Below are 26,946 nucleotides of genomic sequence, written 5' to 3'. Positions count from 1 at the left end.
GTTTGACTTAGGTTTGCGTAGTGCAGCACAGATGCCTGAGCACTGGTGTGAGGCCCGGGTCCAGAAATTCTAAATCTTAGCTTAATATGCAGTGTGACAAAGTGGGACTGTTCTTAATGTTTCCTCTGAATAGTGTGGGGGTGCCTCAGTTTCCCCTAGGCAGTTCTTAAGTATCTAGATGGTGGGTTAAGGGTGTATGATCATTGCAGAGCCCTAGAGGGCAGGTGTGTGCAGGGGTCTGGACACAGAGAATGGCCGACACCCTGTTTCCTGGTAACTGATGGCTGGGCCCTTCCCCCCTGTAAAGGGAGAGCTAAAGGGGTTGGAGAACAAAGGAATCAGGTGACCTCCTGGCCCAGGAAAGGAACAAAGCCCAGAGGAGGAGGGGCTGGAGGGAGTTTCAGTTTGGGGCTGCTGGGGAGTGGAGTGAAGTACAGACGTGGTTGTCTGGCTCACTGCCTCCCAGAATGGACCCAGCTGAGGGGTCCTGGTCTCTGCACCTACAAGCTCTGTTTTAGACCATGTTCCTGTCGTCTAATAAACCTCTGTTTTACTGGCTGGCTGAGCGTCACGTCTGACTGTGAAGTTGGGGTACAGGACCCTCTGGCTTCCCCAGGACCCCGCCTGGGCGGACTCGCTGTGGGAAGCGCACGGAGGGGCAGAGGATGCTGAATGCTCCGAGGTCAGACCCAGGAAGGTGGAAGCTGTGTGAGCTGCGTGTCCTGCAGACAGTCTGCTCCCAGAGAGGAGACTGCCCCAGAGTCCTGACTGGCTTCGTAGGGAGCAGTTCCAGAGCATCGCCCAGGGCCTCCGTGAAGACTGGCGGCAGCGGTGGGATGTAGTGCACCCCGTGGATGGCGCTTCCTGCAGTAAGTGACTGGGGAGCAGTAAAACAAAGGGGGTTTGACGAGGACCAGGCATGCTGAAGGCTCAGAGAGGAGCGGTTTCAGGGGGCGGTTAACCCCTGGGAGTGTGACCAGAGAGAAGGACTGTGCAGTAATGGGGTCCCCCTGGGGACTGTGGTGAGCAGTCTCAGGGGCGGAGGAGCCTGCGGCTTGGCCCTTGGAGAAAGAAGGACTTTTGCAGTAACAGGGTTTCCCTGGGGATTGCAGCGAGCAGTCCAAGGGGCGGAGAAGTCTGCAGCTCGACCCTGGCAAAGAGGTGGTGACCTGGAGAAGGGCTGGCACACTAGGGGTTCTCCCTGGAAACCATGGGGAGCTGAGAGCACACAGGCCTGTGAGTCCGCAACAACTTGGGAAGAGCGGAGTGATGGCCTGTCACTATCTCCTTAAGAAGGACATAGTAACCCTGTGCAGAAAGAGAAGGTTGAGCATTGGAAAGTTCACCAAAGCACAAAGAAAAGGAGTATGCGTCCGATGAAGTGAGCTGTAGCTCACGAAAGCTTATGCTCAAATAAATTGGTGAGTCTCTAAGGTGCCACAAGTCCTCCTTTTCTTTTTACGAATGCAGACTAACACGGCTGTTGCTCTGAAACCCACCAAAGCACAGTTAATCGTGCAGCTGGAGGAGGAGGATCGCTCTAAGGGACAGATTCCTGACCCCAACTGGGGCTATAGCAGGATCTGGGAGCAGCTGGAGTAGTAGCCAGGCATCCTCAAGACTCCAGTCCCCAACCAGACGAGGGTCTTCACGATCGGGTTCCCCATCCGGGGATCGGAGACGGACGGGATTGGAGCTGAGTCTGAGAGAGCAAGAGGACTGTGAGAGACAGCGAGAGTCCAAGAAAGAGCTGCAGAAGCAGCAGCAGCAGGAACTGGCGATGGTGGAGCAGAGAGGCAGAAGGGACCTCCCGGGGGTGGGTGGGGATAGACCCCGGGGTGCCAGTTCCGCAGGGAACCTTGAGAATCATTTGCTGCCCCTGGTTAAGGAGTGGGGGGATGTGGATGCCCACCTCACTGCCTTTGAGCAGGCTGGTGATTTGAACCAGGGGGACCCTGCGGAAAAGCCCCGGTGTCTAGCTCCCTTGCAGGGCCCCAAGGCCATAGGCTCCGTCAGCCAGATGAGTGGGGTGGTGGACAGGCTCCCACTTCTCACCCCTACCTATATGTCTGTGTGGAGTTTCCTGGGGCCAGGCCCCTCGGACCTCCAGTGGGAACGGAAGGTGATGGTCAGTGGGGAGACATTCCTGGGGTGGCGAGATCCTGGGGCAGAGAGAACTGTTGTCAGGCCCGTGGTGGTGCAGCCTCAGATGCTGAGGGGCTGTGTGAGGGTCCCAGGGATGAAGCCCCTCTCCCTCCCTATGGCCCAGATTCCTGTGCAGACCTAGGAGGGGTGGGGCTGGCTGGTCGTTGGGGTTCCCCAGGATACCAGCTGCGAGACCCTGTTGTGGGGTGACTGTGTCTCTTTGAGACAGGATCCAGGCCCTGCTCCTGTAACTGCCAAGGGTTTGAATTTGAATCCAGGGAACCAATTGGTGGAGAGGGAAATGGTCAGTGAAAATGCAGATGACCTGGCTGGCAGCAGGGAGGAGCTGCTAGGCTCAGGCTACCTGCATGCCTGTAACCAGCCCCTGGGGCTGAGTGGGACCGAGAGATGCTCCCCGCCCCCTTGCACACCGGAGAGGGGGCTCACGCTGGCTCTGATGCAGTGAGGAAAGCAGCGAGCTTGCTGCCTACTCCACTGGGACGGCAAGGGCAGAGCTGAGCACAGTGGAACCTGAGACCCCAGCTGAGTGGGGGGAGACACAGGCAGGGCAGGGTATCTGTTGGGAGTGGCAAGGTGCTTGGTAAGAAAAGTCTGGATGAGCCAAGGCAGCCTTGTGAGCTGATGGCTTTGTCTAGTCAGAAGTGTGGAAGCCGAGGAGAGTGGAAGATGAGTGTCCCTGGACCTTACCTGTTAGCTGGGTGGAGAAGTGTGACAGTGAAGGAAACATGCCTGTGTCTGTCAGGGGTATTGACTTGCCTATGGAGGGAGCTAACCTGATCTCCAAGCAGTTGTCTGTGACCAGCCTTGTGTGCTGGGACCAGGGGAATGAGATCCCACGCTGTGTGTCTGGTAAAGGAGAAAGTGTGTCCGGCTCTTCTTTGTCTGTGGAGCAGACAGAAGGGGCCTTTCGGCCTGTGATGGTTGAGAATACTGCAGTTGTCTCAGAGTTGGTTCTGGATTCAGCTAAAGCCCAGGAAGGGAATGGTCCTAAGTTTGTGTCTGCTAGGGAGAATGGCCCTGTAACTAGGTCGCATCCAGTCCGTGTCTATGTAAAATGCCAGAACCCAGACAATTCTGATGCTTGTATTTTGCCTGTTGCTAGTGGGTGGCAAAGGGAAGGAGAATGCTTCTCACCTTTCATCTAGGAAGTCTGTAAGTTTGCCTGAAAGGGGATTGTGTCGGAATCTGCCTGACGGGCCAGAGGTAATTCTGGATGTAAGTGAGACCCAGAAAGAGTCTGTTGTTGCTCAGGAAAGTGTTCCTCTAGAGCAAGCCCTAGGTAAAGAGGGTAAGAGCAAAAAGAAAAGGAGTACTTGTGGCACCTTAGAGACTAACCAATTTATCTGAGCATGAGCTTTCGTGAGCTACAGCTCACTTCATCGGAATTTCTGTGAAGGGTGAATTGTTGCATAGAAAAGCCCCTAGGGAAAGGAGTCCTTATGGAGTCTTTGCAAGCAGTTTACTGCAGCTGAAGAGTGTGAAAGTGATTTAATCAAGAAAGTTTCAGTTCCTAACAGCCAGAAGTTTTCTGTTGTGAATGAAGCCCCTGACTTTCCTGTTGAAAGATCCAGTGTGGATAGCTTTGAGAAGGTCTCAGATGAAGTGAAAGCCGTTAAGAAAGTTAAACAGTCCTATCACCAAGTGGCTGTGTTTGGCCAGATTGTTGGGGGAGACAAGGTTGTTGAGAAAGGAATGTCTCCATGCTAGTTCTGTAAGTGAACAGTATGTGGCCCAGGTCAATATGGGGGCTCTTAACCAAGAGAGCCTGAATGGCAGTCCTCCAGACTGGAGCGCTGGGAGAAGACCCGATCCCAGTTTGACCCCCAGGGGTTTTGGGGTGGCCAAAGGGCACAGGCCGCATAAACTTTCCCACATGCGGCCTGCGAGTGCTATCGTCCACCCCCGACCTAAGGGAGGGCGTGAAACTGGAAGGGCCTGGTGTAACTCCCACCAAGGAATGGGAGAGATGCTGGGGCATCTATGGGAATGTTGGTGGCTTCGAACTTCCCCAGGTCACCGGCTAAAGTGACCCCGCTCAGTTCGATCTTGAAGGGGGGAGAGATGTGACGAAGTGGGACTGTTCTTAATGGTTCCTCTTGAATAGAGTGGGGGTGCCTCAGTTTCCCCTAGGCAGTTCTTAAGTATCTAGGTGGTGGGATAAGGGTGTATGATCAGTGCAGAGCCCTAGAGGGCAGGTGTGTGCAGGGGTCTGGACACAGAGAATGTCTGACACCCTGTTTCCTGGCAACTGTTGGCCTGGGCCCTTCCCCCCTGCAAGGTGAGAACTAAAGGGTTGGAGAACAAAGGAATCAGGTGACCTCCTGGCCCGGGAAAGGAACAAAGCCCGGAGGAGGAGGGTCTGGAGGGAGTTTTCAGTTTTGATGCTGGCTGGGGACTTGGAGTGAAGTGCAGACGTGGTTGTCTGGCTCACTGACCCCCAAAATGGACCCAGCTGAGGGGTCCTGGTCTCTGCACCTACAAGCTCTGTTTTGGACCATGTTCCTGTCATCTAATAAACCTTCTGTTTTACTGGCTGGCTGAGAGTCACGTCTGACTGCGGAGTTGGGGTGCAGGACACTCTGGCTTCCCCAGGACAACGCCTGGGCGGACTGGCTGTCAGAAGCGCACGGAGGGGCAGGGGATGCTGAATGCTCCGAGGTCAGACCCAGGAAGGTGGAAGCTATGTGAGCTGCGTGTCCTACAGACAGTCTGCTCCCAGAAAGGAGACTTCCCCAGAGTCCTGACTGGCTTCGTAGGGAGCAGTTCCAGAACATCGCCCGAGGACTCCGTGACACCCTGTCCAAGGGATGGACCCCTTTCTCCAAGACCAGGGAGGTGGCAGAGCACAGACTGTTTTATGACATATACGAAACCTTTGCTGGTCAGCCCTGAACTCTGAATTCCATGATTCATCTTCTTCTGACACTTAATTGCTTTTCTATTTTAGCTGTAGCGATTCTTCAGACGCTCGGGCAAAAGGCAATCCCGCTTCCACATGGCACGTCAATTTCTCACTCTCTAAAGTGGGGATAATCCTGGCCCACATTCAGAAAGTGGTTGATCTTCTCTCTTTCTTCCCAAGTCCCTGCCCTCCTTGCCCAGCCCCGGCCTCTGTCCTGTTCCCCAAACTTCCATGCCCATGTGAGTGCCTGTCTCACCCCCACCTCAACCTGCAAGGTCTCCTGCCAGCAAAGAAAAGCTGCTCCCGGATCTGGAGCTGCATTCACATGTCCTGAGGGCTGTCCTGCACCACGGTCACCATGGGCAGGTAGGTCATCAACCTCCATCTGTGCCCCAGGTGCAGGCTGGCCTCTGGTTCCTGCTCTCTCAGGCACCTGGAGATGCTGAAATAGGGCTGGGGTTGGCGGAGCAGGAGAACACCCCATGAGGTTAAGAAAAGGCAGTGAGAGCCTTTTCCTTCCCTGGGAGATTAAGGTGTCCCTCTGTGGGGACTCCCTTCCTGGCAGATACTGTGCTTTCGTTCCTGGACACTAACAGGAGGCTCAGCTCCCAACCCTAGCAGCTTGGCTGTTCCATTCCCTACTGTGTACCGAAACTGCCTTTAAAGGACTATCCGAGCCCCTCCCAGGCCTGCTCCCATTGCGGGTCTCTCTCCTGGCTGAGCACAGGCTGTCCTTATATCACCCACCAGGCATGGATCCTAGTCACATGCTGCTCCTTCTCATGTGACCCCTGCACTTATTCCCTTCACCTGGGGAGAGGTTCAGTTCAGCTACTACCCCTTTCATGGCCATCTCACCCTGGGAAAGCCTGAAACTGGAAACCTGTGCTCCAACAGTAACTGTTTGCTAGGAAAGGTGCTGAAGACACAATGGAAGAGGAAATCCTTTGGACTGGATTGAAATTATATCAAAGGAAAGTGAATGAGAGAAAATGACCAGCATTATCCTCCGAGCGAAAGAAATAATTGAAGGTCAGAAAGGACCATTCTGTCCATCTTCTGTGTAACACAGGCCTTAGAACGGCACCGAGTGCTTCCTCCAGAAAACCCATGACATGGGACTGAGCCAGAGCACATCTTCTGGAAAGACATCGACATGCATTAGAACCAGCTGGTCAGAAACAATCTTTCTTCTGCAGCGATGTGAAGTTAAAGGGCAGGGAGAAGAAGAAAACCTCGACTCGGGTTGTTACTGGAGCTGAAGCAGAGAGGCCAGGACAAACACGGCTAGGGGCCAGGACTAACTATCAGAAGATCTGCCGTTTTCTCTTCCTGGCTCTTTGACCATGAGCAAATCTCTTTCCTTCTGTGTGCCTCAGTTTCCACAACTATAAATAAAGCTACTCAAGGTTATGTTTTTTTCTCTCCTGTTTTGCAAGCTGGGGCACTTAGATACATTTGGGGCCTGCTATGGTGCCAGTCTAGAGTGTATCTGTAAGCTGATGACCCCCACATGTAGATCAGACCCGATGGATAACACAAGCTCCTAAGGACAGGCTTCAGAGTAGCAGCCATGTTAGTCTGTATTCGCAAAAAGAAAAGGAGTACTTGTGGCACCTTAGAGACTAACCAATTTATTTGAGCATAAGCTTTCGTGAGCTACAGATCACTTCATCGGATGCCTCTAAGGTGCCAAAAGTACTCCTTTTCTTTTTACAAGCTCCTAAGTTTGTTCTGTGCTTAGCCCCAAGGGAGCAGTTGGGCTGGGTGGCCTTTTCTTGCTGTGCTGTGTGGAGCAGGTTCTGGGCACTAGGGATATAAAGAGACTCTCAAGGACTAATTCTTGAAAATAAATATCAATGAACTGCACCCCAGTATAAAATCACTGCTGCTAACATTGGTGGGTGATAAAATCATAGCAGAGTGGAATTAATGATGAGGAGAGGGCAGTGACACAGAGCAATCGGATCCCTTGATAAGCTGGAGCCATTCAAAGAAAACAAGTTGGAAAAGAACCAATTGAAGGGTCCTATACCTACCAACAAAGCATGCAGGCCACACCTACAGAAGGGGGAAGTGTATCCAGGAAAGCACTGACTGTGAAGAGGATTTAGGGGCCATGCTAGGCAAGCCATTCAACATGAGCACCCAGGGGGATACTGTGGTGGACAGGGCTAAAGCCATCATTAAATGTATGAAAAGAGCAGTGAGGAGCATAGGGAGGTGACACACTATGAGGAAGACTGATCATGGAATACTGTATCCAGTCTTGGCTTCCACCTTTGAAAAAAGATTTGGAAATATTGGAGTTGGGGCAGCAAAAAGCAATGAAACATTTTGAGGGCTGGAGAAAAATGCCTGCCAGTGAGCTATTGAAAGAGCTCAGCCTGTTTAGATGATAAAAAAGATCGGGAGGTGACGTCATTGAAGTGTTGAAGTGACTTCATGGAGAGAAAATATCGGGTATTAAAGGGCTCATTAATCTAGCCAAGAAAAGCATAACAAGACCCAGTGGCTGGAAACTTAAAAGAAACCAATTTGTATTCGAAAGAGGGCACACATATTCAACGGTGAGGATGAATCACCAAAGGAACAAACTAGAAAGGGATGTGGTGGGAATTCCCCACCTCTTGATGTCTTCTAATGAAGATGAGATGGCTTTCTGGAACGTCTGCAGTCAAAAACTAGCTACTATTCTCTCCAGAAAGCATGTGATATGCAGGGGGTGAGATGACATGCTCTAATTGTCTCTTCTGTTCATAAAGTCTGCTCATTTATGAAAAACTGAGCGTAGCATGGGGAGAAGCCTCTGATGTTTTACTGTGTTTGGCTTGAGCCCCGAACAATGAACGCTCATTGCGTGGGGTGATCCAGGGGAAGCGGCTGAAACATCCAGTGTGGCTGGACAGGGGCAGGACATCAGCACTGCAAGGGAGGGGTGGGTGTGGCAGTGACATCACAAGGGCCTTTGGCAGGACCTCAGCCGATTGGACAAAGGTGGTGGGGAGGCGATGACCTCACAGAGAGATCTTGACATCAGCCAGGCAGGACAGGGGTGCAGGACAGGGGCAACCTCGGAGATCTCTGTGGCTTTGCTTCAGCACGTCTCCTTCTCGAGGTCTCTCCTGGAGGACTGAGAGAGCATTCACTTGCACGTACGTGAGCGCAAGGAGGACCCTCTTCGGAGTTTTCTCCTATTCTTTTAGTGGTTTTGCTCGAAAACAGACGTCCCTGTATAGAAGGTAAGAGCCTCAGAGAGGTTTGGAACCTGTTCAGTCTGATCCATCAGGAGCCGGCTGACTTTTAGGAAAGGAAAACACTAGATTGTGGGGGCAGCATTTTATTTGCGACCTAGGACTTTGTCCCTTCCAATTACTGGGACCATTGGGGTTTCTCCTTTTTGTTTTCTCTTTTCCTCTGTCCCTCCTACCTTTCTCTTCTTGCTTCCTTTGTGCTTTTCCTCTGCTCTCCTCCCACCACCAGGAGCTCTGTGTGTGGAGCGGGGGCTGGACAGGGGCGGGGGGCAGGTTGTGGGAGGCCCACACAGAGAGGTGAGACTGGAATAGTGCTCCGAGAGTGATCCCCTCGGTGGTAACCAGGGCCATTCTTTGGGCTATTTGATGAGAACCCTTAGCCCCCCACCCCTCAAAGTCTCAACCTTGATTGGCTGAGGAGGGGTCTATTGACAGGGAGGAAACTCTAGTCTTTGTTGTTCTCTTTTATGACCAAGCAAATAAGTCACAACCAGTTAAATGTTTGACCAATGTGGATGCTGCTCTCCATTCATTGTCTCGGAGCAGTTCATGATCCTCTTGAACATTCCAATTCTTCTCAAATACTTGCTGAATAATTACTATGAACAATTGTTGGTCTGTAGCTCATTTGAGAGCAACTCTGCTACTGACTGGCTGCATCAGCTAAGACAAGTCCCTGCTCCTTTCTCAGCCTTCGTTTCTCCTTCTGTCAAGAACGAATAACAATCCTCTCCCACCTACCTCGCCATGGGTGGATGCTGGGGATCCACTGAAGAGTGTCACTCGGAGCAGTGCAGACTAGGGGTGTCCTATCACACTGAGCCATATCCGATTATGACCTAATATTCTATTGGTTTTGTATTTTATTCTTTTGAAATTGTGAAGATCAGCAACTACTTAGCTCAGACGGAAGCATCTCATCTAATTTTCTAGATCATAGTTGGTTTCAGAGTAGCAGCCGTGTTAGTCTGTATTCGCAAAAAGAACAGGAGGACTTGTGGCACCTTAGAGACTAACCAATTTATTTGAGCATAAGCTTTCGTGAGCTACAGCTGTCATGAGCTACAGATGCATCCGATGAAGAGAGCTGGAGCTCACGAAAGCTTATGCTCAAATAAATTCGTTAGTCTCTAAGGTGCCACAAGTTCTCCTTTTTCTTTTTGCTTGATCATAGTGTCTCCCCTTTGTGTACGACGAGACAGTTTAATGCACTGTGACAAACAGGAGATTCTCTTGTTTTGCAAGCAAATATTTTTGCAAAGAATTTTCATCCTACTTCTTATGATTTCAAGAAACAAAGTGGTTTCCTCTGAATGGATTTTCTGACAGAAAACGGTTTCCATGAAAATGTTCACACCTGATTTCCTGGGCTTTATCCCTGCCTCCGGGGGGTTGTTGTCTGTTAGTTAGAACAGGAGTCAGGACTGTTGTCTTCTCTTTCTGGCTCCGTCACCGCTTTGCTGTGTGACACCTTGGGTAGGTCCAATGGGAACAGGGTCAATTCTCTAACTCCAGGCAGCAGGGAGCCTGGGTGAGATAAGGGATGTTAAGGCCATCTGCGAAGGAGAAAGGGATGTTTCCAGGTGATGAATGTCAAGAATTCTAAACTTCGCTAAAATGGCTAGTCCCGAGAAACAAGAACTAGTTAGGGCCAAACTTTAACCATTGTCTTTTTTAAAGCCCATTCAGGGATGTGAGTCACAGAGAGCCATAGAGAGGGGGAGCAACTTGCCCAAAGTCCCACAGATCAAGAGGCAGCAATGGAAGCAGGAGTGACACTCTCTCTCAAAGGCAGGGGGACCAGACATTAGGGCCTGGTTGCAATTGCCAGCTGTGGGAGGGAGTGTGTGGCAGTGGTTAGTGAAGGGGTCCATCCATGGCTCTGACACTCAGTGTGACCCTGAGCTAGTAGCTGAGGTCCGTTTGCCATCAGTAGGGTTCGGGTCCCATCGCTACAGCCCAGGGGGCTTGGGAGGCTCCAGGAAGGTGAGTAAAGTGCTGGGATGTCAGGATCTCGGAGGCGCTGTCACCTCCGCCCTCGGGCCGTGTTCTGCACCCCCCTCCTGCTGGCTGAGTTTCTCCGTCCCTTGGCAATCAGACAGACTCTTCTTTTCACAGCCAGTCGATCGCCCTCGTGTCATCACCCTGCCTGCTGGCTGGGCAGGGTAACTCCTGAGGTCACCACCCTCTCCAGCCTGCCTTGGACTTGGAGCGCGAGGAGGAGGGCGAGGGACGTCTGCTGACCCTGAACATCCGCCATCCATCATCCCATCACTGAGAGCAAGTGAGTGGCATTCGGGTTCCTCGGTGGCTTCCCCTCTCTGTCTGGGGAGAGGCAGAAACGGGGAGAGACTATCTCCAAAGGGGGATTTCCTTTGCAAACAGCCCCCAAGAGCCCCTCACTCTTAGGCCAGGCAGGGGCTTCTCCAGAGCCATCTCCAGTGTGTTTGGAAAAGTTCCAGCAATGGGGCTCCCAGCCCTTCCCTTGTGGGACACTGTTCCCCAGGCTGAGAGTCTCCCTGTGAGCTGCTGAGCCTGGAAATCAATGGGGAACGAGGAGGGCCCTGGTCTTCCTGTGCCTAGGCTCTTTGTGACTTTGATGTGGGGAATGGTTTCCCAGGAGAAGTCCAGACTCCTGGGTTCTCTTCCTTCTCTAGCCTGGGTGGGAGAGTGGCCTAGGATGACAGGAGGGGGCTGCTTGTCCAGAGGAACCGGTGGTGTTTGGGACGGACCCCACTGCTCAAAAAGGATGAGACTTCCTGGATATTGCAGCAGCAGGGATTATGAGGGGGAATGTTGGGAGCAGTTCATGCAATGAACTCCTGCCCGTGTGTGTAGAAGGCACTCCCTGCACTCCTGTAGGGGCAGAGGGGGCTGCTGTGGTTGGAGCAGGGGGGAGGAGGGACAGAAAAGGCCCATGAGTGAAAGGCTGCCTTGAGCCCAGACTCACACCTGCTTCCCACTCGGTTCCAGGATGGCCAGGCTCCTGCGGATGTTGCGGAGGAAGGCTCTGCAGGTGGCCCCAGAGCCTGAGGGAAGCAGCTGCCGTCTTCCCAAGGGGCAGAGCAAGCCCTGCGTCCCCGCTGGCGGGGAAGCAGGTCCCGTCCAGGCCAGACGGCGGAAGTGCCCGGCCTTCTGGAAAAGGACCCCGGCTCCCGGCGCAGGCGCCGAGCTGGGAGAGGCCCCAACCAGGCCCCAGTGGAGCTGGCCCAGTCTGCGGTTTGGCAGACAGGACCCAGCCCAGGAGGGGCGCCGGGCAGGGTGGCTCTGGGGCTTGTTGTGTGGGCAGCAGCGGCCCCAGGAGCCCAGCCCTCCTTCCCATCAGGAGGCCTCGCCCTGCCCGGTCTCTGAGGCCCTTCCAGCCCCCGCCGGCCAGGAGGGGGAAGGTCCCTGTCCCAGCACCGGCAGCTCAGCCTGGGACCGCGGCAGCACCTGGGCCTCTGGCAGCAGCCAGGCCGATGGAGGCCACTGCTTTGTTCCAGGTGAGGAGCCAGGCTGGGCTCCGGGAGGGCTGGGCTCCGGGAGGACGGGATGTGAACACCCTGGGCCCAGACGCTCTCCCAGTATATCGGGGGGGGGGGGTCCCCAGCCCAGGTGTCTGGCCTGAGCCACGCGAACGCCACTGAGAGCAGCAGCCATCACACAGCTGCCCCTTTCGCATGGGGACCTGGGGGTGGGGGGGTGAAGAGCTGCTGCCACTTTGGTCCTTGCTGCTCCGGGCGGGGGGAACAGGCACCTCCCCTGGAGTCCTGGCCAGTGGAAGGGGGCTCTGCTCTCGGCTTCTGAAGCTGTTGGGGGCTGAAGGCATCCCTGAGAGGGATGTTTGGAGCCCGATCTGCCCTGGGTGCCTGAGGTGGGAAGGGGGGTCTTGAATCCTGCTCTGCCCACCACGCCCCTGTCCTTCCCTCCCTGGTGCAGGGACCCCCCTGGATTCGGAGCAGGAGGAAGGGGTGGACGTGGCCAAAGATGAAGCTGCTCTCAAGGTCATCCGAGAGCAGCTCCAGTGCAGAGATAAGGTACAAATGTTCCCCACCTGGGTTTGAACCAAGATTGCCATGTCCCTTCCCAGCATCCCCACCCCCTGCCGAGGGTCTTATCCCTCTAGTCCACCACCCGTAATGGGGCCCTTTTACATCCATGATGTGGGACCCCCAAGATGGGGGTGTTTGTCCCACAACAGCCCAGGTCGTCTCCCCCCACAGGCACTGTCCCAGTTCCTGATCCTGCTTGCGTAGGACTGGTGGGGGATTTGGACAATAGGCGGGTCCCCACAATCCCCCATTAAAGCCTGAGCCCTGAAGCTGGTTTGAGTGGGGCAGGAAGGTCCCGAGCTAACAGGTTCTCTCTCGCTATACCCCACTCCCGGTGGGTCCAGGACGAGGGGCAGCAGCTCCTGTTCCTTCAGGCCATCTACCCCGCATGTCTGGCTGCACGGGAGAGAGGGGAGGACACGCTGGAGCCGCGCTGCTGCAAGGCGGCTGTGGTGAAGAGGATTGTGGTGAGTGAGACATGCCATACGGCAGCTGGAGGGAGGAGAGAGACATGGGATTGGCAGGGGTATGGGCGGGCTAATGGGTGTGGGCCGGGTGGTGTTGGAGGGGGCAGCAGAGAACAAGGATTGCTGGAGCTGAAGACTTGGGAGAAGAGAAGGGAGAAATTGTGAGATTGGTCAGTAGTGGGCAGGGGGGGAGTTGTGGGGCTGGAGGGCAGCTGAGAGTTGGGGACAAGGAATCACATGGTTCCAGCTCGGTCATCGGGATGGGGCTGAATGGGGGCAGTTTTGACAGGGAGGAGGAGAGAAGGGGATTGGGAGTGAGCTGGGCAGGAATCCGGGAAGGGGGACAAGTCTGATGGGCAGGAAGGAATCGGAGGAGCGGGAGGTGGTGGGGGATCCTGCTGGCCATGTGGGGCACTGGCTGTGTTATCTCCTCAGTGGGAGGTGTCAGTCGGGCCTGAATCTCACACGCTCCTTTGTCTCCTTTGCGTCTCACAGGAGCTCATCAAGGAGCTTCCCGATGACTCGTCACCCAGCGCCGTCCTCGCTCACTCCCTGGCTGCAGTGGGCTACCTCTGGTACCGAGACAGCCCCACCCCCCCACCCCGCCAGCTCCCCTCACCCCAGTGCTGCTCAGGCCCAAGGCTGGGAGTCACCGTCACTGTCCCTCCCAGGTCACCTCCCAAGAGTGGCGCCTCTGGCAGAGATGGTGGGGTGGGAAGGTTCACTCTCTCCATGACAGGGACCTTGGGGAGGGGCTCACTCCTGGGCTCAGATACAGGAGGGGCAGCAGGCTCCAGGGAACAGGAGCTATTCCTGTCCTGCCACTGTCTGTCTGGGACGCCTTGGCCTTGTCATTCCCTAGCTAAGTGCCTCAGTTTCCATTCTCGCCAGCCTGTGCCTCTATCCCTGTGGCTTGGTGTCCGTGTTGGCGACAGTCCCACCCCCGTACTGCACAGTCTAATACCAGCTCCTCTCTCTTGCCAGCACCATGAAACCTGCCCTGGAGCCAGCCCTAGAGACCCACCTCTTGCGAGCTGCCCTTCACTCCGTCTTCACCCTGGGCACGGAGAAGGACACCACCGGCATCCAGGTACCTCCTCCTCCTCCATCCTCTTACTTTTCCTTGGTCCCTGCTCCCTTGATTCGCTGGAGCTCCAGCTTTAGGGGTGGAGTAGTGGAGATGGAACAAGCTGCAGGGTTAGATCCTTCCCTCCAGCAGGGAAGAGATTACCCCTCCCTGGGGGATTTCTTTCTTTCTTTCTTTCTTTCTTTCTTTCTTTCTTTCTTTCTTTCTTTCTTTCTTTCTTTCTTTCTTTCTTTCTTTCTTTCTTTCTTTCATAAGCCGTGTTTTGCCCAGAAGCCCAGCTTCCATCCATAGCAACTTGGCTGTTTTATACTCTTCTGCCTACAAGGCCCTCTGCAGAGACCTGCTAAGCTCATGGATCAAAGGTCCAGAGGTCATCAATTCTTGCAAATTGCCTGCAGTGCGATGTGAAGGAGAGAGGCCAGGAAATGTGTTTGGGAGTCTCCCCAGTGCTTCCCAGAGACCCCTCTTCCCATCCTGTGGCAGGTGTAGGCCCAGGTTCCCTAACTCTGACCCATGCTTTGCAGGCTCTCCACAAAGTCATCCCAGAGGTCCTGGATGCCATGCTGGGGAACCTGCTGGCAGAGTCCCCAGACACAGATAGGCTCCACTTCATCTTGGAGGTGAGCCCCATTTTACTGTAACTCTTTGGGGGACTGGTAAGGAGAGACTGGAAGATGCATTTTTTACTCTGTCTTCCTAGCTGGGTCCCCAGTTGGCCGTCCTTGGTTGGGGAGGTCAGGGCAATGTAGTGTCAGGTCCTTCCTTCTTGAGGGACAGAGGAAGGAGCTGGGACTTGGAGCCAGAGCTCTGCCTGGTTCTGCTGAGCACTAAGCACAGGGCTCCTGGCTGTCTTGGGGAGTGAGAGTCTGAAAACCCACCCTTCCCCCACCCCTCCAACACACAGAGCCCATGAGATTCGGGAGATGGTTCTCAGAGCAGAGGCACATGCTCCTTCCTAGAGAAACAGGAGGAGCCCAGGGAATCAGCCCTTTCCTCTGATCTGCTCTGAAATTCCTGGGGGGATTGTGCTCTCAGTCACTCCCTACATCCCCCCAAGGATTTGCGTAGCAGGGAAGGGCCGAGGGTTCACTCTCCTTTCTGGTGAACTGTTCAGGAATCAGGAGTTCTGGGAGGATGGGACCAGCCCTGACCCCGAACATTGTCCCAATCTAGAGAGACACTGAGAAGTTGTGACCTGAAGGGTACAAGCTGCGTCCTGGGGGAAAGAATCCCCTTCTAAAGCTCTGCCATCAATGACTCAGCTATCCCCCCCTGCGCAGAATGTCTCAGGCCCCTGGGGCTGGGGGCATGGGGCTCATTTGCAAAGCAGGTGCAGCTGGCCACTGAGTCTGACCTGCCTCCTTTCCCCACAGCATGTCAACCTCTGGGTCGTGTCCAGGGTGTCCCAGGAGCGAGCCAGGGCTATCAGGAGCAGCACAGCCCTGCTGAGATACACAGTCACCCTCCCTGAGTTTGACGTAAGTGAGCTCCAAGCCCAACTTGCTGGCTCCAGGGGGAGGCGGGCTGGCTCCAGTGGGCTGCCGGATCTGCTGCTGCTGCTGCCGGGCTGTGGCTTAGGAGGGTTCTTCATGGGGAGGCAGAGTCAGAGCAGGACTGAGCTAGGCTTGAGTCAAGTTCTTCTTGTCCTGGTTCAGTGTTGTCCCTGGGCCTTTAAGGGGAACATGCTCCAGCCCCTGCTTGGCATCCCAAAGCAGGTGCGGGCACCCTTGGCAGCAGAGCAAATGAAGGGTCGATCTCAAGCTCCTCTCCCCCAGCATCTCCTGCAGAGGGGCTAAGAGGAAGGAGCCCTCTGGCCCAGGGGGGACAGGGAGCTGAGAGGAAAATGCTGATGGAGTTCCCTCTGCTCTCCCTTCCATTAGATCTCAGCCGAGTTCCCTCGGATGGGTCACCATGTGGCCCAGCTGGCTCTGTTTGTCAGCGAGCCAGACAAGGACATCAGCCGGCAGGCCAGGGAGGGGACTTACCGGCTCTACCAACTGCTGCTCCAACAGAGGGGTAAGGAACCCAGCTGGGACACGGAACCCAATAGGGGACTAAGAGTGACCACAGGTGGATAATGGGACCCCAGACCATTTCTCTCAGACTGACCCCAGCCGGAGGACAAGTCTCTCTCTGCCTCTGTTCTTCTCCACTCCACTGTGCAGCCACCAATGGGATTGGAAGGACACAGAAACTGCAACCAGAATGAGGAGAAAAGTCTCTCTCTCTCTCTCTCTCTCTTCCAGGCCTGACCATACATGACGTGGAAGATCTCTGGTGCTATGACTGGCACCAGGACAGCAGGCTGTTGGGCTACAAGAACACAGCCAGAGTGGGGGAGGTAAGGGCACTGTGCCAGGGCATGACACAGCTCAGGGAGTGGGGCTGGCTGGGTTCCCTGTAGTGGATGCCTCCTGGAGACAGGAAAAGAGCCCACTCCTTATTTCCAGTTCAGAGTTCCTCATCCAGCAACCAGTGGGACAGGCTGGTGCTAAAGGTCCCACATTGGAACCTCGCTAGTTGCCGTGATTTGAGGAGAATCCCCCGTGGGTGAGTTAAGATAGGATTATGGCTCTGGGTGTCTCTCTGCTCCTTGTCCCCCTGGCTGATCCCCAAGTGTCTGAGAGGAGAGCACTGGCTCAGCCAGTCACGATTGCTTGATCAGACCCTTGTTGAATTCCCTGCACCCTGTAGAAGCAGAGAAAGGAGGTGGGGTTTGCCCAATTCCATTGCCGGTCAGGAAGCAGAATGCCCCAACCTGGGAACTGGGTAGGGGACATAGTGAGCTCCAGAGCCAATATGGACCACACGGGCCCCCCTCATGGCTCCAGACCCGGCCAGGGAATGGCAGAGTATCTGGACCTCAGCCACTGTTCCAAAGAAGCACATTGTCACTGAGACAAGTTGCGGCTACTTGCTGCACAAGTAGAAAATCAAAGACACCCCCCACCCCCGTCTCACAACTGTGGTGAGAATATCCAAACCTTCAAACACACTGTAACACAGTGCCCCCAGACTGGAGTCAAACGTGAAATGGGTGATTTCCACAACATCACAGAGGAGGCCTTGGAATGGCTCCTGGATCGACAAGGGCATCTACAGAACGCTCCTCCACAGACGCCCTGTGAGAGAGACTGTGTGAGCTTGTCCCGCCTCCCACAAGCTGAATTGCTGCAGCGGAAGAAAAGTCTCTGAGGAGCGTCTGGGACGGGGACTGGGCCATGAGTCTCCTTGTCTTTGTTAGGCTGCAGGTTGGATTCCCCTTGAAGAAACCAAGGAGATGCAGAGGCCAAAGCCAGCAACTAGAGAAATTACTTAGCTGGGGGAAGAGACCTCTGGTCTGTCAGCTCCAACCCCCTCGCCCCCACAACAGCACACACACTCCTCTAGCTGCTGAGGTGCAGGAGATCTCTCTGCTGGAAGCAAGACAGGGTCCCCTGTCGTCTCTGTGCCCTGCACAGCAGAGTGGGCCTGCTCACACACATTAAAGATCCATTTCCAGCCCATCCTGGCCCCTGCCATAAATTGCCTTCCCGAAAGAGCCACTGGAGGCTTTGGTCCCTCAGCATCTGCAACCTTTTAATAAAGGGGCTTCCCTGAGCCCTGGGACCCTGAAAGCCTCCTAAGGAATGAAGTGCCTTGGCCACAGCAGCTCTCTTCCCCGCCCTTTGGGGCACTAGACACCATTGTACTGCCAGGACTTGGAGGCTGGCTCTGGGCAATCTGCTTGATCCTCGTGTCCTCTTGGTTTTAGGTCTTTGGTAAATTTTTCTCCGTCGAGCAGAGAAGATCCTTCCTGCGGACAGCAGTGCTGGCCATCCACGACCCCCTGCTGCGTGTCAGCCAGGCTGGGCTGGTGCTTGTCTACTCCCTCCTGGGGGAAGCCCAGCAACTGATGGGGGACACGGTAAGCAGCTGCAATCGACTGAGGAGCTTGGGGTGGGGCCCAGGGCCCCATTCCCATCCTATCGGCATTCGCTGGCCTGGTAGCAAGGAGCCTAGTGGGGACTTCTGGACTTCTGTTCTTAGGATGTGGTGCTCTGCTATCACTCCTGGGAAGGACAGGAGAGTCCCCTAAGTGTCCTCTGGGAACCTTTCCTGCCCCACAGAGCTGCCCCCATTTCCCCATGGCCTAGTGTCCATGTCACCCGAGCCACCATCGAGAGTTGCTCCCTTCCCTGGGAGCCTGGGAGGCCAAGGACTGACTGGTGATGGCGACTGAGCAGGAAGGGCTGAGGCACATGGGCGTGGGAAGCTGGTCTTGCTGCTGGTAGGGCTGGACCCGCTCTCAAGAGATTGGGAGGATTCAGTCAGCAGGGGTTGCTGACCTGCCCCGTTCACCAGGGCTGCCATCAGCTTTTGTCAATGGGGTGACTTGGGGAAAGGTCTCAAGCTCTCCCCATCCCACTTCACTGCTGCCAGAATCCCTCCTGCCCCCCGCCACCCTTCTAGAGCCCCCTCTCTGCCCTACCTGGGTGGGGATGGAAGTGGGGGTGGAGGAGAGGGTTCTCCGAACTTGAGCGATGTCCCCAGGTGGGTTGGAGGTGGAACAGCTGTCAGGGGCACTGATGGGGAGGTGGCAGGAGCTCACCCGACAAGGAGGGGGGTTGGCACTGGAGGTCACTAGAGAGGACAGCAAGCCTCCATCCTGGGGGTCAGGAGGGTGAATCCACAACTCAGACATGAGCAGCTGCTGGGTGGAAATGATGGCACTGGTTCCAGGTGCCCTTCATCCTCCCTGATTCCTGGGGAGTGTCTCAGTCTCTGACATGTTCTCGTTCCCCTGCAGCACGAGGATGTCACAGCCAAGGTCATGGGCCAGCTTCACATCATCCGGCACTTGCACCAGATGCCCGAGGCGCTGCAAGGGCTGTGGCTCGTCTGATGCTCTTAAAGGTTCCTCTCCCTGTTCATCAAGTCCCGCTCCCTGCTGCAGGTACTGCTCTGTCTCACTGTAAATGGGGGGCTAGTGGAAGTGGAAATGGAGGCCCCTGGCACTCACAGAAACTCTCTCCTCTCTGTGGAGCCGGGTCCTTCCCTCAGCCCCCCAAATTCCTTCATCTGGGCCAGGAGCTCTTTCCCTCACACCCACATCCCTCCCCTCTTTCCTTGATCTCACCCCCATCCCATTCCCTGTGCTCCCAGGCAGAGATCTTCCTGCCCCATATGGCGCAGAAGGACCTTTGTGTCAGGGCGACAGACTGTCTGCCCAACTGAAGCTCAGGAAGCTCCACATTTGAGGAGGTGAGGATGGGACAGAGGCTCCGGGCTAGCTTCATCTCCTGCCCTTTATTCTTCCTTTGGCCCTTCTCTGGGCTCTCAGAGTCTGACATGAAGAGGAGCCTCCTCCCCCCGTGTCTTCTAGGCCCTGGGGTGTGTGACACCCTCCCAGATGGGTGCAGTCAGAAGCTGAACCACCTCAGGGAGCAGTGGGGACAGGTCCCTTGTCCTAGGAAACCAAGCAGTGGTAGTTCTCAAAGAGGCTGAGAGGGAAGAGCCCGCTCCCTCATGGAGGTAAGAGCCATTGAGTTCTTTGGGCATATGGGTTTCTTGGGGGAGAAATGGGATCCCTGCTGCATAGCCTGGCTGGGAGCTTCCCCCATCCCTGGGGACAGAGACATCTCCATCAATGAGCCACCCTTGTTTTTTTCCTAGCAAGAGGCTCTTCATAGAACTCCTCAAACCTGTTCTCCTGGGAGCGTTTCTGGGAGGAGGCTCTCGTCCCTCAGTCTCCAACTCCATCATGCAGTCTCTTTCACCTAACATCTCCGCTCTCCAGCTCCACTTCCCGCAGCGGGACAAACGGACCTTCAGCTCCCAGAGAACAGACTCTGACCTCCTTCTGATCAGCAATGGGGTTTCACCATCCCTTCAGCCAACCTGTCAGCTGGGCTGGACCGGATTGGAAGGAGGAGGGTATCTAACAGGGTGGCTTGGCCTATGGCTGCCTAGCCTGGGGCTAGGCCAAATTGATGACCAAGTGAACCCCACCTGAGGGGACACAAGCGAAAACAGCAGCAAAAGTACAGAAGCAGAGTGAGCTGTTCAGTAGACGGCCTTGGGCCAAACCCTGGAGTCCAGGTTAGGACTGGCTTCTCTCACCGTCCCTAAGGAAGGGGACATAGAAGACCCTAGAAACCCAGAAGGGCAGGCCGAAGCAAAATCAGGCTGAGGAAGAACTCCCCACGAGGGTGGAAGGCCTTGTTTCTGTTCAAGACATTTTTGGACTTTGTTTGGAAGGAGCACGACACAGGAAGGAGTGGAGTAAAGGCCAGTCACCAGGTTGGAGGGCTGAGTTCTCAGCCAACAAAGTGCAAGAGTGAGTATCAGCGGGGTTGCTAGCCCAGCTAGAAAGCGGTGACACGAGGCCTGGCCAGCATCTAGCAGTGAGTGAACTCTGGTACACACCCACGGTGGCTGTGTCTGGAGCCCTGGTAGCCTCTTCTGTGGGAAGTTCCCATGGGTCAGTGGGGCCAGAATCTCTCCTGCTCCTTTGGTCTCTTTGGGCTTCACACGAGATGTCTGGTGAACTGCCCTTGAACTCTGGGCCCAGCACCACTCACAAATTATTCGTTACCTTCAGAGAGACAGGGCACAGCTCAGCCTGTTGGGTAGGCTGGAGACTCACACTTCACTTGAACACATAACACTGAGGTGGTTTGGGAGGCATAGTGACAAAGAAGAGATTTTAGTGATACTAATCAAGAGAAAGAGACAAATTTCAAAGAGAGAAACAAAACACAACACACTTTGTAGTGACTAAAACTGAATCTTCATGACTGTGTTTTTTTCTTCTCAGAGGATGCATCCGGGACCCTGGAGACTGTTTCGTGCAGGAGGTTTGAGCGGGGAGAGATCACTCACTGTCATGACCCATGGGTCATTAACCCGGGTCTGCAGGGTTCCTGGGAGGAGTCACCCTCCAGCATGCCACCTGGAAGCCTATGAAAAACTGCTTAAGCTCGGACTGACGAAGTCCAGACCCAGTTTGAGGCTCCTATTGGCAGAGTCCCAGGGCAGCTAAATGGCCCCCGGGACCTAATTAAACCAGCAGCAGGAACAAGAAGCTGTCTGAACAGCAGCGCTCCTCCCCGGCTCTGGACCGTTTGTTGGCTGTTCATGCTCCCACTCCCCAGGCTTGATTTCCTGGCATCCGGACTCGGGTTGACTCATCTGATTTGAGGTTCTGAACACAATTTGGTTTTTTGCTTCTGCTCTTCCCGTGTCCTGACCCAGCTGACTCTCGACTCCTGTCTTGTGAGTGTGGACTCTGCCTCTGACCACTAGGTCTGGGTGCCCATGACCCAGCCATGACACTGACTTTTCTTCAATTCCTCCAATGCCCTTTTCTGCTCTCCAGCTCTGCTCTCCCAGCAAGACACACCGATCCCTTGGCTCCCAGAGTCCTGCTTGCCTGCTAGTCAAGGGCTCAGGGGGAGTGTTTGTCTTGCCTCCTCCCCCACCACAGCTGCTTTTTCTCTGGGACTCTCCCTAGCACAGAGGAGAATCCGTCCTGGCAGCAATTCAGGAAGTCACAGAAGGGACGGTCTGCTCAGCTCCCTCTGCAATGCCACTGCCCGAGACCATTACGAGTGGGTGCCCAGTGACTGAGCCGGCAGCTCCTTGAGAGACTCCTGGGGGCAGCGTAGTCGTGTTTCACGGTGAGGGCGTGGCATTGAAGAGACTCTCCTGCTGTCCCAAAGGGTTTCTGTTCTCCTGCACGGTCAGACCGTGGGGCCAGGTTGCAGAATGGGGAAGAGCTGTTTGGCGATGAGTCGGAGGATTCACCATACAGGTGGCTGCAGCTGCCGAACCTGGAGTCCCTGTGGTAGGGTTACCATGCATCCAGATTTTCCCGGACATGTCCAGGCTTTTGGGGTTTTAAATCGCCCTCCGGGAGGAATTTGTCAAACTCTCCAAAGGTCCAGGATTTCCCTCCCAATGCAGCACTCTGGAGGCTGGGGGGGGAGCTGCACGCTCTGCGGGGGAGCGCTGAACTGTGTCTGGCTCCGCACCCCAGACACAGTGCTCTGAGCCGCAGGGTACGGGGGCTGGGGGGGCTGGAGAAGGGGCATGGGGTCCCAAGGGACAGCCAGGGAGCAGGGAGGGGTTGGATGGGTCACGGATTCTGGGGGGAGCCTGTCAGGGGGTGGGCATATGGAGAGGGGATGGGGGAGTCAAGGGACAGGGAGCAGGGGGGTTTGGATGGGGCGGAGGTTTGGGGGGAAGTCAGGGGCAGGGAACATGGGGGATTAGATGGGTCAGGGGTTCTGCGGGGGCAGTCGGGGGACAGGAGTGGTTGGATAGGTGTGGGAGAGCCGGGGGTCTGTCAGGGGGTGGGGGTGCGGATAGGGGGCAGGGCAGTCAGGGGACACGTAGGGGGTGGAGTTCTAGGGGGGCAGTTAGGGTGGAGGGGTCTCAGGAGGGGGCAGTTGGAGACAGGGAGAAGGAAGGCTTAGATAGAGGGCAAGGTCCTGGAAGGGGGCGATCAGGGGACAAGGAGCAGGCGGGGTTGGATGGGTTGGCGGCCCTGTGGTGGGCAGTCAGGGGGCAGGAAGTGGTAGGGAGGAGATAGGGGGCAGGGCTACCACTCCCCCCCCCCCCGCCACCGGAGTGTCCTCTGTTTTGAAAGTTCAAATATGGTAACCCTATGGGCCCAGCCTCCACTCCTGAGAGTTCAGGCGAACCTCCCCCTGTTCTCAGGGAGTCTTTGGCTTTGGCGGCTGGGCCTGCCTGCTGAGACAGAGGACTCAGTGTTTCCATCAGGCTGCTCAGTTGCAAATGCAGCCATCCAAAGACGTGAAGAATGGAAGCGAAAGAGCAAAGCTGGACCATCCGCTGACCTCCTGCCATCAAGTGAGCCCAGCTGGGACAGACCAGGGAAAGCTCCAAGGTGGCTGATGGGTGCAGGAATCCAGGGGAGGAGAAATAAATAGTTCATGATGAATCCTACGGGCTTTTTCTTGTGTGGTGAAGGGTTTAAAATGGGTCTAGTTACGATCACATTCAACTTTACAATCGCTGTGTCTGATTGAAGGGCAGGTCTAGAAAGGTCAGAGGTCAATCGAGGAGCTTCAAGTCTCAGATTCTGTCCCTATTGCCTGCTTTGACCAGCTGATCTCAACCCAACACATCCCTCAGGTGGTAGCAGTGGTGAGCTCTTTCCCTCTTTTTCTGGATTAGCCACCAGCATGGGGACAGGATACATGTGGCTAAGGAAATGGAGAGGCGTGGGGGTCACGTGCAGAGGCATGCAGATAACTTGCAGAGTTGCCTGTTAATGCAGCTCCCATGTGGGAAGAACGGTAGAGTACCGTGCACTCCGGGGCACCATTTCCAATTTTGGTGCTGGCGGGGAGGATAATTTTACCATGATTCCAGGGGCTACTTAGGCACCTGAAAACTCTAGTGTTTTGACAGATAACTTAGCAATGAGCTGACAGAAACACTTGCCAGACTCTTTTCCGGGGAAGACAGCTATAAGAATGGATCCAGGGAATGGTTCTGTATCTCTGAGCTGTTTGGACACTTTCAGGGAACATTCCCGATGCAAGACAGAGATTCCCAAAGTTATCCTGGGGAACCCTGAGAGACTTATGGAAAACTAGCAGATCCCACATCTCTGCTGTCACTTTGCACAGACAAACTTGGACTGTCCCAACCTGTTCATGTATTTTACCTACTTTAACCTCTCAAGAACTTTCACATATGAAAGAAAGAAAATTAAATAATTGATGTAGTTACACTGATATAGGGCTGTAGCGTAAACCCGGCCTCAGAGTTGTCCCATTGAAATGGAAGTATTCACAGCAGTAATTAAAGTGAAACATGCACATAAGTGTTTCCAGGGCCAAGATTAAGGCCACAGCTTATGAGAGGTGCAGACGCAAGAAGAGAAGAGCTGTGCAAAAACTGAAATGCCACTCGGAACTTGGCCCAAACAATGCATCACGAAAAATAAACTCATCCTGTTATACAGTAATAGAGCTGGTCCAAAAGGGTTTTACACGGACAATGCAACCTTTGAACTAAAAATGCTACTTTGGATTACATTGACCATTTGAACAAAGTTCCCTTTTAAAAAAAACATTTTGGATTTCTCTGCCCACTTGAGAGAGAACGTGGAGTTTTTCCCACCAAAACTAAACAAAACTTTGATAATTAAAAACATTTGCAAATAAGTTTGAAGACTATGCGGGGGGGCCGGCAGGGGGGCGAGTGGTTTCTTCTTCAATTTTCATGAACCTCTCCACCCTTGCTATTTTTGACCAGTTCTAATTATGAATAAATGTCTGTATGTACATGAATAATAAATATGTCTGCTACTGAAACATTTACAAACAACGGCTCTCATCAGGAGCACTGAGGTCACATTACGTAGAGAAACACCCAGGCCTGCAGGGTTCACATTCTCAAAGACATAAACCGCCCCAGGACGGGAATGTCACACACAACACAACGTGACTGGCCCGGATAGGTTAGGTGCGTGTTTTGCAGTTGCTGGCAAATTGTGCTTTTTTGAGGTCGGGGGGAGGTGTGGGGGGGTTATATTTGAAAGGAGTTCTTCATCCTCTCCCACTCTCCTCCAGGGGTGCCGGAACAGGGGGGACCAGGGCCCACCACTTTTTACTGGCCATAAGTGTGAGCAACTGGATGAGTGGGGAGAGAAGGGAACGGGGGGGGCGGGGGGTTGTTTGGGGGCAAGGGGCGGTGTGAAGTGGGAGCTCAGAGAGAAAGGCTGCGTGAGGGGGGGGCCCAGGGAAAGGGGCAGTTTGAGGGGCAGGACCTCGAGGAGAAGGGGTGGCAGAGGGGCTGGGCCACAGTTTGGGTGCCAGCAGCCCCCACACACTTTTAGGAAGCTTTTGCCCATCCTGCCCTCATCCCAAATTAATTTATTACAGTAAGAAAACTTTGAGCAACAAGGAGACTCAGAGACCCACAATATAACTGCCAAAATCCTCACCCGCCCCTGGAGCTGGGCAAACAGAATTTTTGGGTCGCTGGCAATTCCAAAAAAAGAGATGGAAAAAAACTGGTTTCAGGCTGAACAAAACGAACATTTTTCCAAATTTTTGATGAACCAAAAAGCTTTAAAAAAAAAACAAAACACCCAGGAACATTTCAAGGGTTGTAACTTTTTGAATTTTTAAAATAAAACTGAAAGACATTTTTAAACAAAAAATTATTTCAAGCTGAAAAATCAAAATGGTTTGTTTGGAAAGTGTCTAAACGAAATGCTTTGACGTGTGAAGAACTGGGGGGAGGGTCTGGATGTGAACAATTCAGCAGACCGGATACGAATTCGCAAACTGCTGAATCTGCATTTTTCACCTCAAATAGGTTTAGATGAAAAGTTTCACCCAGTCTAGTCCCCACCATTGAGGGGCATCATAGGAGGGATCAGCTCTTCTCGCTGGTTCCCGAGCCCAAGTCTGTCTCCATTTGGTTCCCGAGCCCAAGTCTGTCCCTCCCCCCACTCCGGTTTAGGGTTGCCAATTTTAATTGGACGTATTCCTGAAGATTTTATCACATGACAATTAATCTTTAATTACTGCAGACTCCCAGTCACCCTGGAGGATTGGCAACGCTGCTCCAGTTTCCTGGGCCACACCTGTGTCCCCACCTAATGGATCCCTTCCTCTGGGTTCCTGGGGGAAGCGTCTGTCCTCCATTAGCAGGTCTCCTTCCCCATTCTCCAGGGCTGGGTCTTGATTCCTGTTTCTGGTTCCCTGGGCCTGGTCCCCGTCCCTGTCACACACTGCGGGGAGCTCAGATTCCTGGGAATCCTGCCGACTTCCAGGCTGCAGGGAGGGATGAGTCAGCAGCTTCCTGAAGATGAGTTGCGAGTAGGCAAACACTTTTCCTCTACCTTTCCAAAACCCACATAGGTAGAGTGAGACTAGCACCCCCACCACCCTCACCACTCCACGCACCAGGAGACGATTCCAGGACGCTGGCTCTGAAACTAAAGAGAGAGAAAGGCCCCATGACTAAGGAACTCCGATAAATCATCCCACTGCTGCCATGAGGATCCCAGAAGATGAAGACGTTCCTGGGATACAGGAAGAGCTGAGCTGGGTCGTGTGCACATGGGCAGCACTCAGAGCAGTGGGAATGAGATCTCCAGGCTCATTATCCCCATTGGCCAACCTGACGGAGGGAGAAAGGTGAGCCCGGCAAAGCAGCCATTACCATCTACCAATGTGATATATGCCATCATGTGCCAGCAATGCCCCTCTGCCATGTACATTGGTCAAACTGGACAGTCTCTACGTAAAAGAAAAAATGGACACAAATCAGATGTCAAGAATTATAACATTCATAAACCAGTCGGAGAACACTTCAATCTCTCTGGTCACTCGATCTCAGACCTAAAGGTCGCAATATTCAAATAAAAAGACTTCAAAAACAGACTCCAACGAGAGACTGCTGAATTGGAATTAATTTGCAAACTGGATACAATTAACTGAGGCTTGAATGGAGACTGGGAATGGATGGGTCATTACACAAAATAAAACTATTTCCTCATGTTTATTTCCTCCCCTCCACCCCCCACTGCTCCTCGGACGTTTCTGTTAACTGCTGGAAATGGCCCACCTTGATTATCACTTCAAAAGGTTTTCTCCACCCCCCCGCCCCGACCCCCGCTCTCCTGCTGGTATTAGCTCATCTTAAGTGATCACTCTCCTTACAGTAAAAAGAAAAGGAGAACTTGTGGCACCGAATAGAAACACAAGTAAGGTGCTTTGCATGTTCTTGTCTTTGTTTAATTGTTTCTTTTGCTTTTTTGGTTGCTTTTTTTTTGCTTGCGAGTAAGTCTGCTGCTGTGAAAAGTGATGTTTGTACGTTTGTTAATATCACGTCTCACAGCAGTGATTCCAAACATCACAGTGTGAGAGGAGGGGGATCCCCACCCCTCACTCCCTGATACCCCCTCACCCTCGCTACAAGCCTCTCAGCAAGGAGAGGAGAGGTTGTTACCTGCGGGGGACTCCAGTCTGGGGAGAATCTGGAGAGAGAAGAGAAGAGAAGAGAAGAG

The sequence above is a fragment of the Lepidochelys kempii genome, unplaced genomic scaffold (assembly GCF_965140285.1).
Source record: "Lepidochelys kempii isolate rLepKem1 unplaced genomic scaffold, rLepKem1.hap1 scaffold_134, whole genome shotgun sequence".
NCBI lineage: Eukaryota > Metazoa > Chordata > Testudines > Cheloniidae > Lepidochelys > Lepidochelys kempii.
This window is presented reverse-complemented; position numbering follows the sequence as displayed.